This window comes from Esox lucius, chromosome 16 (genome assembly GCF_011004845.1).
Source record: "Esox lucius isolate fEsoLuc1 chromosome 16, fEsoLuc1.pri, whole genome shotgun sequence".
Lineage (NCBI taxonomy): Eukaryota > Metazoa > Chordata > Actinopteri > Esociformes > Esocidae > Esox > Esox lucius.
Window position 1 is genome coordinate 20,720,649 of NC_047584.1, and position 14,021 is coordinate 20,734,669.

The 14,021-nt window shown below is 40.2% G+C and overlaps 1 protein-coding gene across 2 annotated transcripts in view; it reads left to right on the forward strand.

Moving 5' to 3' along the window:
* The first annotated feature begins 5,146 nt into the window (after positions 1–5,146).
* adarb1b (adenosine deaminase RNA specific B1b) overlaps positions 5,147–14,021 on the forward strand; it is a 107,487-nt gene continuing 98,612 nt past the window's right edge. For both annotated transcript variants that reach the window (XM_010879842.3, XM_010879841.3), the window contains exon 1: positions 5,147–5,387. The gene's annotated coding sequence lies outside the window, so the exon portion shown is untranslated. The remainder of the gene's footprint in view (positions 5,388–14,021) is intronic.

A 14,021-nucleotide genomic window follows, 5' to 3' on the forward strand; every position in this document is an offset into this window, starting at 1 on the left:
TTTGAAATGCATTTATACCTGTTTTATCAACTCCGGACACTACCTTATTTAATTTAAAAGTTTTGTACTGATTACACTATTTTAAAACCAAATTACATAAGATCTTTCCAGATACCTATTTTTTATGTAACAAGTGATGGCACACTGTTTCACTGGTTTACTCTGTGCTCTAACTCAGCTATATGGTCTGGAATCATTTAGAGCCTATTCCTTATCCTGGGAGAAGCCCTGAACAGATAAACCAGGCCCCAACCACATATTAATTCTTAGTCTAATCTCTGCAACAACAAAAAAATATTGTGATGTTTTGGAGAAATGAAAAGGTCCCATTAACAAAACTATAGCTAAATTAATGAGCAAACAAAGCATATATTTTGTTAAAATTCCTGTGGTGTAGTGTAGTTTGTGAATAAGTGCTGATCGCCATTTGTGGTAAGTAACATTGCCTTTACTTTTATTAAACACTTCTGCAAAAGGGTGTGTTTATTCTTCACAAAATCACTGCTCACCACATATCCCAGCATGTACAGATGCAAAGGTGAAAAAGTCAATCAATCAAATGTATTTATAAAGCCCTTTTTACAACAGCAGTTGTCACAAAGTGCTTTACAGAGACACCCGGCCTTAAACCTCAAGGAGCAAACAACAGTAGTGTTGAATTTCAGTGGCTAGGAAAAACTCCCTAAGAAGGCTGCATTTTAGGAAGAAACCTAGAGAGGACCCAGGCTCAGAGGGGTGACCAGTCCTCTTCTGGCTATGCCGGGTGAGATATTAAGAGTCCAATTGGACTAATTAATACATTTCTCTGGGCTAAATCCAGAGGCTATTTGATTTTAGACTATGTCAGAAGTATGACCAGGTGGACAAGGACAGGGACAGCAATGGGCCCCCCAAACCAGGTAATCCGCAGGTGTGGACCAGGTCCTCATCTCCTCCTAAAATGTAAAACTGGAGGAAACTGAGAAAAGTTAGAAGTGCATTCCTCATATCCCTCAGCACAATAATATAGCAGCGTAACACCTTGGAACTGAGACGGGGGGTCCGGCGATACTGTGGCCCTACCCGGGGGAGGCCCCGGACAGGGCCCAACAGGCAGGAAATCAATCCACCTACATTGCCAGGCATCAATCAAAGGGACATCCACCAACCGCAACCCCCCTGAATGAGGGCTGAGTATTGCCAGCAGCATACAGCCCAATTGCACAAGTGCGCAACAGAGAGTCAACAACAAGCCAGTGACTCTTCCCCCGAAAGGCATTGGAGGGAGGGCATCCCAGTGGCGATGAGAGCCCACCTGGCAAGACAGCAAGGGTGGACAGTATCAAGCCTACTTAATTGGCAGATCATTCCACAGTAGTGGAGCTCTATGAGAAAAGGCCCTGCCGCCAGCTGTTTGTTTAGAAATTCTAAGTACAATTAAAAGTCCTGCATCTTGCGATCGTAGGTTACGTGTAGGTATATATGGCTGGATAATTCAGCAAGGTAAGTAGGAGCAAGTCCATGTATTGATTTATAGGTTAAGAGTAAAACCTTAAAATCAGCCCTAACCCTAACAGGCAGCCAGTGTAAGGACGCCAGGACAGAAGTAATGTGTTCAAATGTTTTTGTTCTAGTTAGGATTCTAGCAGCCGTGTGCAGCACTAATTGAAGTTTATTTATTAATTTGTCTGGATAACCAGAGAGAAGAGCATTGCAGTAATCTAGTCTAGAAGTAACGAAAAAGTATGATTCTATAATATTTTTACACAGACCTGAACTTTGTGACATTCGTCCAGGAGTTTAGAAATGCTGTTTGAGGTGCACTCTTACTTTCTGGGAGTAAAAATTGGGACACCGGCTTCAGCCTCAAAGTATTAGACTGAGTCACTCAGATTACTTTGTGAAATCCATTCGCACTATAACAATGTTGTTTCAAACCCTAATTCTTGCCCAAGATATAGCGCTCCTCGAAAACATCTGCAACATCGATCTCTCTCTTTCTCCCTCCATTTAATTAAGTTTAATTAAGCTCTCTGCTCACTGGACAATCATGTTCTAGGATTCCATATAGGCTCTGGTGGTGAAGGAGCGGACAAAGCTACTTCTGACAGAAGCTGAAAAGAGGAGCACTTTAGTGAGACTACTCCAGTGAATGGATGTTTTAGCATTTTCTATCACATTTAACACAAATTATGACAAGAATTACCAATTTAAGATGTGTGACAGAATATGTCTAATATTAAAAGTTAACTTAAAGAAAATCTGGAAGAAAGGTAAAAGACATGTTTTTACAGTCAGAAGGTTTTAGTTGAGGCAGTAGAAAAGGCTTAGTTCCTCAAGAGTTTCATAAAACTGTCATTGGAAGTGTCTTAAGAGCTGCACAGGGAAGAGGAAACACTGATGTATTCACATATCCGCTACAGTGGCCAAATCCTCTGTCGACTTGTTCATAAACTTTCATCCGTAATAGAAGCCTAAAGTCCCTATCATGCACAAAAATGTTCAGCTGTCACAATTCAGAGTGAAACTATATATTATCTCCACCAAACACCCCCAACATGGAACACCAGGACGTTACCCATCTTCCCCAGCTGACTATTCCCCAGAATGTGTCAGAAGAATAAAGATCCTACCCCCGCTAGTATTGGCGTATAAGGCACATAACACACTGAAATACACTGAACCCTGTAAGTTAGCCTGATAGAGCACTGCAAACAACAGCATAACAGTTATGGAAGACGATACAAACAATTTGTTGAATTGGAAGACTTACTCTGTGAAGCAAAAATGTATTTGACAGTATATAATAGAGAAGGGTTTGCCGCTGCTCCTTTGCATCGAAAGGAGCCAGTTGAGGTGGTTCGGGCATCTGGTAAAGATGCCCCCAGGACGTCTCCCTAGGGAGGTGTTCCAGGCACGTCCAGCTGGGAGGAGACCTCGGGGTAGGCCCAGGACTAGGTGGAGAGATTATATTTCGACATTGGCCTGGGAACGCCTCGGGATCCCCCAGTCAGAGCTGGCAAATGTGGCTCAGGAAAGGGAATTTTGGGGTCCCCTGCTGGAGCTGCTATCCCCGCAACCCGATACCGGATAAGCGGATGAAGATAAGATGAGCATATATTAGAGAAGGGTGGAGATACATTACGGATTTCTAGGGCCAGACAAGAACCCTATCCCATCAAAAATGATCTAAATAGAATAATCCAATACTGGAAACCGTACTGTAATCATTATTTTTGAGAGAATGTCTCTCTTATAGGCATTATATGCCATGATTGTTTGTTACCTACAATTTTTTACTAGGATAACTTGTGACTAGATAGATATTTGGCAAGAACAACTTGACAGAAGCCTCTTCTAAGCCTGGTTTTCTGCTTTACTAATTTCAATGACCGCTACTCATTATTGCAGTCTTATTTTTCATTTTCACACTGCCTTTGTCTTGCATGGTTCATGTGAGCACTGAATGGTATGACACTCTCTTGAGGCAGTGCTTTTAGGGAACCTAAATGCTGCATGGGATTATGGCGTCCTGTGCCCTCTACTTTGGCTGACACCAGACTGGAGAACAAGCTAGGCGACAGGGTTACAGACAGATCACATGCAGCCCTCCTCCTTGACAGATGATGTGGAGGATCAGTTTGTCCTTAAACAAGCATCCCATGTTCAGATGCAGTGTCCTTAGCCTGAAGCTGGTGTCCAGACAATGACAGCCTCTTGTGAGAGAGCTGGCAGGCAAGGATAGTTTATATCTGTGGTGTTCATATCAAAGCCAGTTACACTTTTTTTTTTTTTATTGTATCCCTCTAATCAGGAACTTATTTCGACCAAGGTCACCTGGTGGGTGCAATTAATGATGAGGTAGAACAGAAAACCAACAGGCTTTGGACCTCATAGGGTAAAATTTGAATACCCTTGATTTATATCATCTGGTGACCAAGGTGTCCACAGCAATATGCAAGAAATGTAGGATATGACACCTACAGACGCCTTAGTTAGCTAGCTACAACACACAGGTATACAGGGGGTAGACAAAATAACGGAAACACCACTTGGAAAAGGGATGTTAATTTGAAGTAACTAGATCACAATTAAAAATGCAGCTGTAGTACAAGTCATATTACATTGATTGCCAATTAGCAGTACATACACCGTTCAGCAACAACATTATGACTACCTGCCTAATAGGTCCCCCTTAAGCGGAAACACACGGGCCAGCCTTCGCTCCCCACGCGCAACAAGTCAACGGTTCACCGCTTTTCCTTCCTTGGACCAATTTTGAAAGGTACTGACCACTGCAGACCGGGAACACCCCACAAGGGCTGCAGCTTGGGAGATGCTCTGACCCAGTCGTCTAGCCATTGCAATTCGGCCCTTGTCAAAGTTGCTCAGATTATTATGCTTGCCCATTTTCCATGCTTCTAACACATAAACTTTGAGGACAGAATGTTCACTTGCTGCCTAATATATCCCACCCACTGACAGGTACCATGATAACGGAATTATCAGTGTTATTCACTTCACCTGTAAGTAGTCATAATGTTATGGCTGATTGGTTTATGTGTCAGCTATAAAAGGGGCCAGACAATTAGCACTTTGACATTTGACTCTGTAAGTCAACAGGAGGCAACTAACTGTTTCAAGGACAAATAGTTGGTGCCTACATTGCAGGCCTTTGTGAAGTAGATGTAGTAATTGTGTGCAATACAGTGTGTAAACGGCTCTGGATTAGAAAAGACTAAAAAGGGAGTTACTTCAGCTTCCAACATTGAATAGCTGTGCTAAATAGTCTAAATTAGCTAATATGCTATAACAGTAATTTAATTGTAATCGGTGTGCAGTTATGACGTTTAAAACATTAAAAACAATATTTCCAGCTATTGAGAAAAATAACTGTTTAATTTAGCAGAATGAATACGATATGAAGGCCACCCTGGGACACATTTTAATGGGCGCCAACGGCGAATTTTGTTAATTATTATACTTTTTTATTTAATTTACATCCGTTCCCCACTAGAGGTGCGTGACCGCTGTTAAACGTCTTCCGTGAGAAGCAATTAAACGAGCCAATCATCACATCTAAAAACCCCACTGTCAAGAGTTCGTCCAATCAGATCCATGAAAAGAGTCCCTCAATGCGCACACCCGTTTGTTGAGGAGTTGTGGACGAGCATCCACCCTTCCACGTTGCTCGTTCCCGAGGACCGACACCGCGAGAGTATCCTAGGCCGCTCAGTCTATCTGTATTGCCGCGAGCAGTAGTGTATGAGCAGTGGCTGCACACAATTCATTCCGCACCAGCTACCCATAACGCAGAGGACAAGAGGTGGTCTGTACTTTTACGTTGAACGGAGGACGAGCATCTCTTCTCACAGCCTTGAAAGCTTTGTTTTTAATTGCGACACACTGTAAGTATTGACGTCGTCTCAGTTCTACGGATGGTACGAAAACACTAGCTAGTTCACTTGGGTTCCGGGAGGATATGTATTGTTTTGCATGCAAACATGGTACTTGAACGGTTTCAAGTGTTGTCTAGATTAATGAAAATATGAAACTTCTGTACGCCTGACTATACAGAATTGTCGTTCTCAAGTAACAGTGGTGTCGTGTTTGGCTGTCGTGCCTGCTACTCTGTTGGGGAGACCAGACCGCATGTGCATATCCGCAGTTTTATGAAAGGGACATTGTAGCGTTCTGGTGGCATGGAACGACAAGATTATTTGAAAGAAAGCCTGGTTGCTCTGTTGAGCGTTTTCGGTCAGTTGTACAGTTCGCTTGGTCAGAATTGATAAAAACAGCGATCTTCTCAAGATTTTGTCTTTAAAATAGACTAGAAAACCACCAGAATGTATTGTTAAAATTGTTACGTTTTTCAGGTCGCTTTAACAACATTTATAAATGAAACATTCAGCAAATGTTATTCTGAATACATAAAAAAGTAGTGGTGTTTATTTTGTGGTACGATACATAAGTTGTGTCGAATGCTATATAGCCTACCCCATGAGCAAACCTTATAGATTTTCAGTAGAATACTTCATTGCATGTTTTGGCTGTATGGTCTCCCATGTGATGTAAGCGAATATTGTAGAGCCTACAGTACAATGTGATGGTTTAAGAAATGTTGTTGAATTCCGTACAGTTTATTGGCACTGGATGTGTCAAGTAGATTAAATTGTTCACGAATTTAGCGCAATGGAGAAACGTAGCCTATTTGTAGGCTTACTTGTTCCCATACCTTTAAGTTTTGGATGTTAAAATTGATGAGGGATTATGCTACTTTCAACAGTGACTAGTCGGGTTTCAATATCATTACAATAAACTATATTCCTGCCTTATCCACCTATGTCATCCACCTGAATATTACAAAATAGTAGGTAGAGATAAGGTTTAGGTAACATTCGTGTATTTTTCTGGTGTGCATCGTCTTCCTTCACTAAAAGCTCTGCAAATGTTTAACCATTAAACTTTGGTTTTGAAAGACAGCCTATTAGCATATTTACCTTATTTATGAGTTTCTTCTGCCCCTTATCAATTTGACAAAAACATTTTTGTAATTGAAACTAGACCCTTGACAGTCGCCTGCTGTTAGGTTGTCAAGAGTAGTTACTTCCTGCAACCACAAACACCTTTTATTGAAAAATGTCAACAAACACACCACCGTTGCTAGATCAGTCAGTCATCATGTCCCAAAATACAGTGCCCTCCAGAATTATTGGCACTCTAGTAGTGTTAGTACAAAATCTCAACTTCGATGCTGATACTCATTTTAGTATCAGAAAATATGATAACAAAACGATACCCATCTAAAAACGAAAAGCACTAAGCAATGTCAACCACTGTTATGTAATAAAGTCAACAAAAACAAGCTGTCCAGCAATCTTTGTAAAAATACTAAAGTTTTGTAAATATTTAACCTGAACACAAATCACAAAATACTAAATGATAAGTAAAAAAAAAAAAAAAAACACCAATGACTTTAATAAATAAGCTTTAGTAATTACTTTAATAAATTAGCTAACAGTATACTATTAAACAGTGCTCCTAGGCCTATTTCTAGTAAACAACTAGCCTAAGCTTTGTTGTTTGATGATGTTATTCAGCCTTCCTAGCTAAAGCAATATTGTAATTACCTAACAGTATAACATTTGACTTATTTCTAGTAATTAAGCTCTGCCAAATGTTGCTTTGCCAAATTTGTCATGTTGCCTCCCTTCGTAAGACAAGCTTTATAACAACTATTGCAGATGGACAACATTGATGTTTTGGGCTTGACATTTTATCATGGTTTTGTAGCAAGTAGTGCCAAATATGATTTTGGGCTTCCCCACGGTCTACTAGTTGAGGACGTACAGTTCTCCCCGATGCTGCCATGCCGTCAAATAGTTTATACCGTGTATGTATTAAATATAGGGCGACCAGATTCAATAGGGTGAAATACAGGACCGTCAGACTAGGACCCTGCCCCCCCACGTGCACACACCCACCACCTACACACAACGAACACAGTAAGGCCTACTATTTTACTATACATATACTTGTATTATCAAATGCACAAATACAGTAGTGTGTGTGTGTGTGTGTGTACAGTCAGTGTAGTTACAGTAACTAGACAATGACTTAGACTGAAGCAAAAGGAGCATTTCACTCAGAATAACACATACGTTTCTCTGAAAAAGGCAAAGATGAAGTTTCCACTGTAAAAGCTATACTATAATAAAATATTGCATATGTGTCATTAATAAATTGGATTGAAACAACAACAAAAGACTGTTTGTACTCCATATAATACGAACACATTATGTTCTGAAAAATGTACACGCCCTATGTTTCCATTGTACCCAGCAACAACTATAAAAATGTAACAGAATTTATGCCTACTGACTTTTGCTAATTTAATTTGGGGGATGTTGAGTCCGGCGGCCTGTTTTACTTTTTAGCATGAGTCAGTCTTCCTCAGAGTACGCTTGTCTTTAATGAGTTTGTCATAGAAAGCTGTGGACTTCTAATCCAAAATGCACTTGAACAAATAGCCTGACATTGCGTTCATGGTTGTTACAGCTGGGAGTTGGGATTTCGCGCACACAGGTGCTTGGTCTTGGCAGCTTGGGAGAAGTGAAATGTTATTGGATCATTGTTAAACTATATAAAATAAGGAACTTTAAGACTGAAAGGTGTGGTAAATCATGATAACCTGTCACATTCGATTGGGCAGTAGATCAGAACAAACAAAAAAAAAACGGGAATACGGGACAAAAAGTGTTTTTTCCCCCCAAAATCAGTCATGTCACCAGAAAACTGACTGTCCCTGGAAAAATGGGACGTCTGGTCACCTTGATTAGAAGGTTTCAACTTGCTTCAGATGTTATAGCTCTGATGCAGCTTTTTTTTCTCACTAGACAGTGCTATGTTACCGCTGATGATGCTTGGTCGCTTAGAGGTACATACCCTATTTGCATTCGGGAAACATCACCACAGCAAAGCGTGTGCCGAATGAAATGAAAATGTTCAAAGTTTGAAACTCCTAGTTATGGTATCGTTCTCAAATTCTAGTATCTAAATATTTTTCTAGTATCGATGTATCATGCAACACTACACACTAGGGTGAATAGAAACAAAAGTGCCTGTAAAACAATATAATTGTTGTTTATCAGCTTATATTGAACAAATCATAGGTAACTAACCGTTGAGTGAAATATGTACAAAGAATAAAAGTAATCAAGAAATGTTACACAAAAACGCATGCAAAATTATTGGCACCCTGGCACATTCCCTTTGCAAAGTTGATTTCTCTGAGTTACTGTATGCTTTGGATTGTTGTCCTGCTGGAAGATACAACGATGACACAGTTTTGGGGTCATGGCAAGGACAGATGGATTTTGGCCCGAAATGTCTAGGTACTTCATGGAGTTGCCATGTACCCAAGGTCCCAAGGGGTCTTTGGTAGTCAAACATCCCCACAACATTACAGATCCAGCACCATAGTTCACAGTGGGTATTGTTTTTTGCCAGACCGCATAAGCGGAGCCTGCCAAGAAGAGCAAATGTCTCTTACGGAGTGACTGACTGACTACCCCTTGTTAAATAGTGTAGTGGTTACAAACAATCTAATCTCACAGTACAGTCACAGTCAACACAAATTATGCATTAGGATTTGTTCCGGAAAGACAAACTTTGCTGGATACAACGTTCAGTGGCTACTTTACAGTAAGCATAAAAAAACGTAAAAGTACGTGTCTGTGCATGCCCTTTGGGTCAGGACAGACAAACTATGCTGGATACAGCCTTCAGTAGCTATGTTTATAGTAATTCTAAACTAAAACTGTTTACGGTTATATTGTGACTATTTTTAAGTACGCATCCGTGCATGCTTTTTGGGGCACGACAAAGTTATCTGATGTCTAGATGCTATACCGGCACTGGGCAGATGTATAGCACTGTGGCATAGAGGAAAACAACATTAATCACTTTTAATTGCGGGCCGGCGTAACTAGGCTTGCCTGGTTCCTTTTCTGTTTTTTTTCGGCATGACCATTGGTCTTCTTACGCCAAACCCACCTCTGGTATTTCTTGCCAGGAAGCTACATTTTAGTCTCATCAATCCTTTAAACCAAAGTTCCAATGACATTAAGCAAACGCAAGACTCTTCCGTTTATGATTTGGTGACCGCAGGGGCTTCTTTTTGCAACCCTTCCAAACCCGTTGGCATGTAGGTGACATCTTCTACAGTAATTTTAGAGATTTGGTTACCCAAAGATGGTTAACCAAATCCCCAAAACTACTTTTGCATATGTTATCTGTGCGGATATTTTTTTGCCATTAGAACTGTGGAATCTGAGCAGTCAGTGTGGGGTGGACCCAGCAAAATGCCTGGTTGTCCTAACAAGTCAGTGTGCCATGTGAGTGGTCAGGAAGATTGGGACCAGATTCGACCAGTGTAGTTGTAGTATACTTCCAGAACGTGTTGTGGTGCTCACACTCCGTTGTCTATGTCTGGTCAGTGACGTGATGCATCATCTGAAAAGGGTTTTTAATGTCCCGATCTGTTGAACTTATAACGTTGGTTCTCTATTATTATACGTCAATTCTAAATTCTTACAGAACTATCCATCTAACTATGTCTGCGGGCTTTGCTCTCTGCTATGGCCTTTCCCATGTTGATAAATGACTAAGGGAGTTTAGACTGTGTCACTTGATATTTATACCCCAGTGAATTAGATTAGATTCAACTTTATTGTAATTGAGCAAATATAAACAGTACAACAAAATGCAGTTAGCATCTAACCAGAAGTGCAAATAGAAGAGGGCAGTCAATTTACAAGTATTAAGTATATGTATATTACATGTGAAATGCACTGTATATATGTGCAATGAAGGCAAATACAGTACAAATGGCAATACTAAATGTTAAGGTATATTCAAAAGTCATGGTTCGGTATGTACCAAAGATTTTAAGTCACAGTTCGGTATGATTTAGGTCCGATTTCGGTACAGTTTATTTTAATTTATTATGAAGTTGTGAATTTTGCCCATTGCCGCTAAAGTTAAATTATGCACTAGGTAGGATTATTTTTCAAATGAAATGTCTTCCTGCTTATTAATAGTATTCCCAACCAATGATATGAATGATTTCATTTTCATCCATTTTGCTATAGGAATGATTGAACGGTAGGAATTGTTGTAAAGGGAACCTGCGGGAAAGTGTACTGGACATGCCTTTTCTGATTGGCTGTTGCCCACTGCCGGCAAGCAAACTTACATGTTCTTGGCTACTTCGGTTGCCAAGTTAGGGCTCCAAGATCCATCTCTTGGGGGAAACTCTTTTAAATGTTAGTTTCATGCACAAAAAAGTAATGTGTGAGGGTTAAACTAGGTACGTGTACCGTTACACCCCTACTAAATGTGCAACTAAGGCAAATAGATGGTGTGGATAACCACTTAAAATGTCTCAAAGACTCTTTCAAATGTAAAATGTTCATCTGAATATACATCAATTAGATGTTAATAAATAAGATTTTCTTGCGTGTCCAATGCTTTGCAGTAATATTATTTTTTGAAGGCAGCGTCATTTTTCATGGATATTCTTGTGGATGGCAATGTATATTGTTAGACATCAAACTCATAGTTAGGTCTGTCCTCATCGACCTTTACTTTAGAAGCCCAATACTAATTGCCTAGCTGACACTTAGTTTTTCTTGCTCTGTGTTTAGGTTATGTGCTATGGTTGCCGAAATATCAGACTGTTACCATGGTGACTCATGGATTATTAGTCTGAAGGAAGTCCCCTGAAAAAAAGTGTGCCAGTTTTTTAATATATTGATTTCAACTTACTTTACCGGTAGTTCAAGTTGTTGGTCCTTTTGTCAGTGGAAAGTGGAGATTAGATGTCCACAACAATTTAGGAGTAACCTGATGTTTTCGGTCAGCGTTTTGTATTACAGTCTCCTGATGCACTGCACAGGTTGAACTGTATGAAAACAATAGCCGATGTGTTCCTTTTAAATCACCTGGAAGTGTTTTTGATCATATTTGCTGCAAATTAAACTGGTTTGGTAAATGGCATTATACCCTCCCCAGTGGGTATTTACTCAGATTACCTCCTACATAAAGAAGAGTCTAACAGCCAATGAAGTTGATGGAAATGTAACTTTCTGACCTGTAATGGGACTTACGTGTTAGATGAGAATGGAGTCTTTCACTATCGTATTGTAAGAGACAAAGGCCGTCCGTACCTAGCCAAGCTGGTGCTCCGCTTTGCCTAGCTCAGCTGCCCCAGGGCTTTTTTGTCAGACCATTTCATTTAGCTTCCACTCTGCCCCGGTTATTAGCGCGTCACAGAGAAGTCGGAGCTCCCTGAGGCACATGTCTTCTCAGTGCCACCACAGAGCAAGGGACTCTATTAACCCTATAGTGGCTGATTGGAGGCAGACTGCAGCAACCCCCACTGCTCAAGCACATTACGTCAGCCGTCACTCATTAGCTCTGGACCGTGGTGCCTTATCCATCTTATATCCACTATTTCCCTTGTCCCCTGAGAGCAGTTATGTCATTTGAGAGGGATCATTCTTGGATTAGAAGCCCGACAATGGTTATTTTAAACTCGGGAAGACACTGGGATTGTCCTTGTTTATATCGAGTACAGTCACGCTATATATATATATTTTTAAGAAAGCCAGAGACAAACCCATTTCTTACAGAAGTCTGACAAATCTCGGGTGCCAGGTTAGCCAATTGGTCAAGAGAATTGGGTCGATAGAAAAAAAGTTTACAGGTTCTAATCCCCGAACCGACCTGTTAAAGGCAACACATTATTCTTTCGAGCTCTACACCAGAAATAAGAACTTATGATGAGCACTTGAATGCTAAGAACTCAGACCTGCTTTTTGCCATAGAGATTGTGGGAATTTGTGGATTGATTAGTCTATTTGTGTATTGCATTATTTTGTTTTGTTGCCATCTTCTATTGATCATTATACTGATCTCCTATTGTCCTAAATAGCCTGTTGGAATATTAGTGAAGAACACTCAGAGCTTCTGACCAGTAACTCGATAGTTACTGGTCAGATGGACTGAATATCATGGTGAAGTCTGTTCTGTCCATGAGCAAGGCAGTAAACCCTAATTGCTCCTTGGGTTTTGCTGAAAATTAGAATGTTTTTTTTTGCTGGTAAAATGTATATATTTATTTTCTTTTTAAATAAACTAAAAATAATTCCACCCTTTTTCAAAGGTCACTGATATCCAATATCTTCCAGTCTGGACCCAGAAAATGCCTTTGGCTGCCCTCCCTTCTCCTATATGACTGGCATATCATTGCAGAGCTTGGTAATAATCGTATTAGACCCGCTTTATGCTCATCGGCAGACACTGTAATTATTAAGAGGCAGAAGTAGCAGAAGTAGCAGAGTTTTGCCCAGAGACGGAGAGAACTCTACCAACAAGTATCAGGTGTTTCATTTAGTCTTGAGTTATTGGTAAATGTTTTGACCTTGTCTGTCTGCTAGTTTGTCATTGTATAGTGTCAATTTGAATATCTTAGGTCTGTTCCTTTTTTTGTTTAATTGTTTGGTTGAATTACTTTTGTAGAGCAGTCGCACATTTATATATATATTTTTTCATTCCACATGGATTAATTCATTATGGACCCCGCTAGGATGGCATAGTCCATCGCTCTAAGACTTGCATTAGGCATGTTCACACTGCACCTTAGCCTAGGGCTAAGCGCCTCCTAAGCCCAGGGCTAAGCAAGTGTTCACACTTGGATATTTTGAAATGGAGTTGCACCACTCTTAGCCTAGGGCTAGCTGGCCCTGCTTTGGAGCAGGGTAAGCACTGACTTTTCAGGGCTAGCCCCAGAAACACGGTGACAAATTAACCAGTGTGAAACAGGGTCAAGACCAAAACCATATAATTTTTTTTGTCCAATCACAAAACCTGCCTTTTCAATTAATTTACTTATGCTTGTGATGTGCGCCATTACCAACAGCTCTGTCTGTTTTGGTCCTTTCACTCTGAAAACTTGGTTTCATTATACCTGCTAAATTTGAGCTAAGTAGTTATTGCAGCTTGCTCTGGAATTAAATCTAGCAAATTTGTCAAAAGAATGAAGGATGACTAACGTTTTTCTTTCTTTGCGTTGTTTTAACAAAGTTGTCTAAGCAAATAGACAGGGTGGGCATCTTGATCAACCGATGTAATGAAGTCTTTAACTGAATCATGGTAACGTAACATTAATCATGTCAGGCTACTGCAATGTTCTTTGCATGCCATAGATAATGTGACATTTGTAGCTTAACATAGAATGTGAAATTGTCTTAGCCCAGGGCTTAGGAATACAAGTGTGAAACCTTAGCCTAGGGTTAAATCTTAGCCTGGGGTTAACAAACTCTTGTGTGAACAGAGGCTAAGCTAACCTGGGGCCAGTCTTGGAACAAAGCAGTGTGAAAAGGCCTAATATGTGCTACTGAATGGTTGTACATGGTTGCAGTGGTGTAACAGTGTAATTGGAACCTGCATTATATGCATGTTTAATTTTTGTTGGTAAA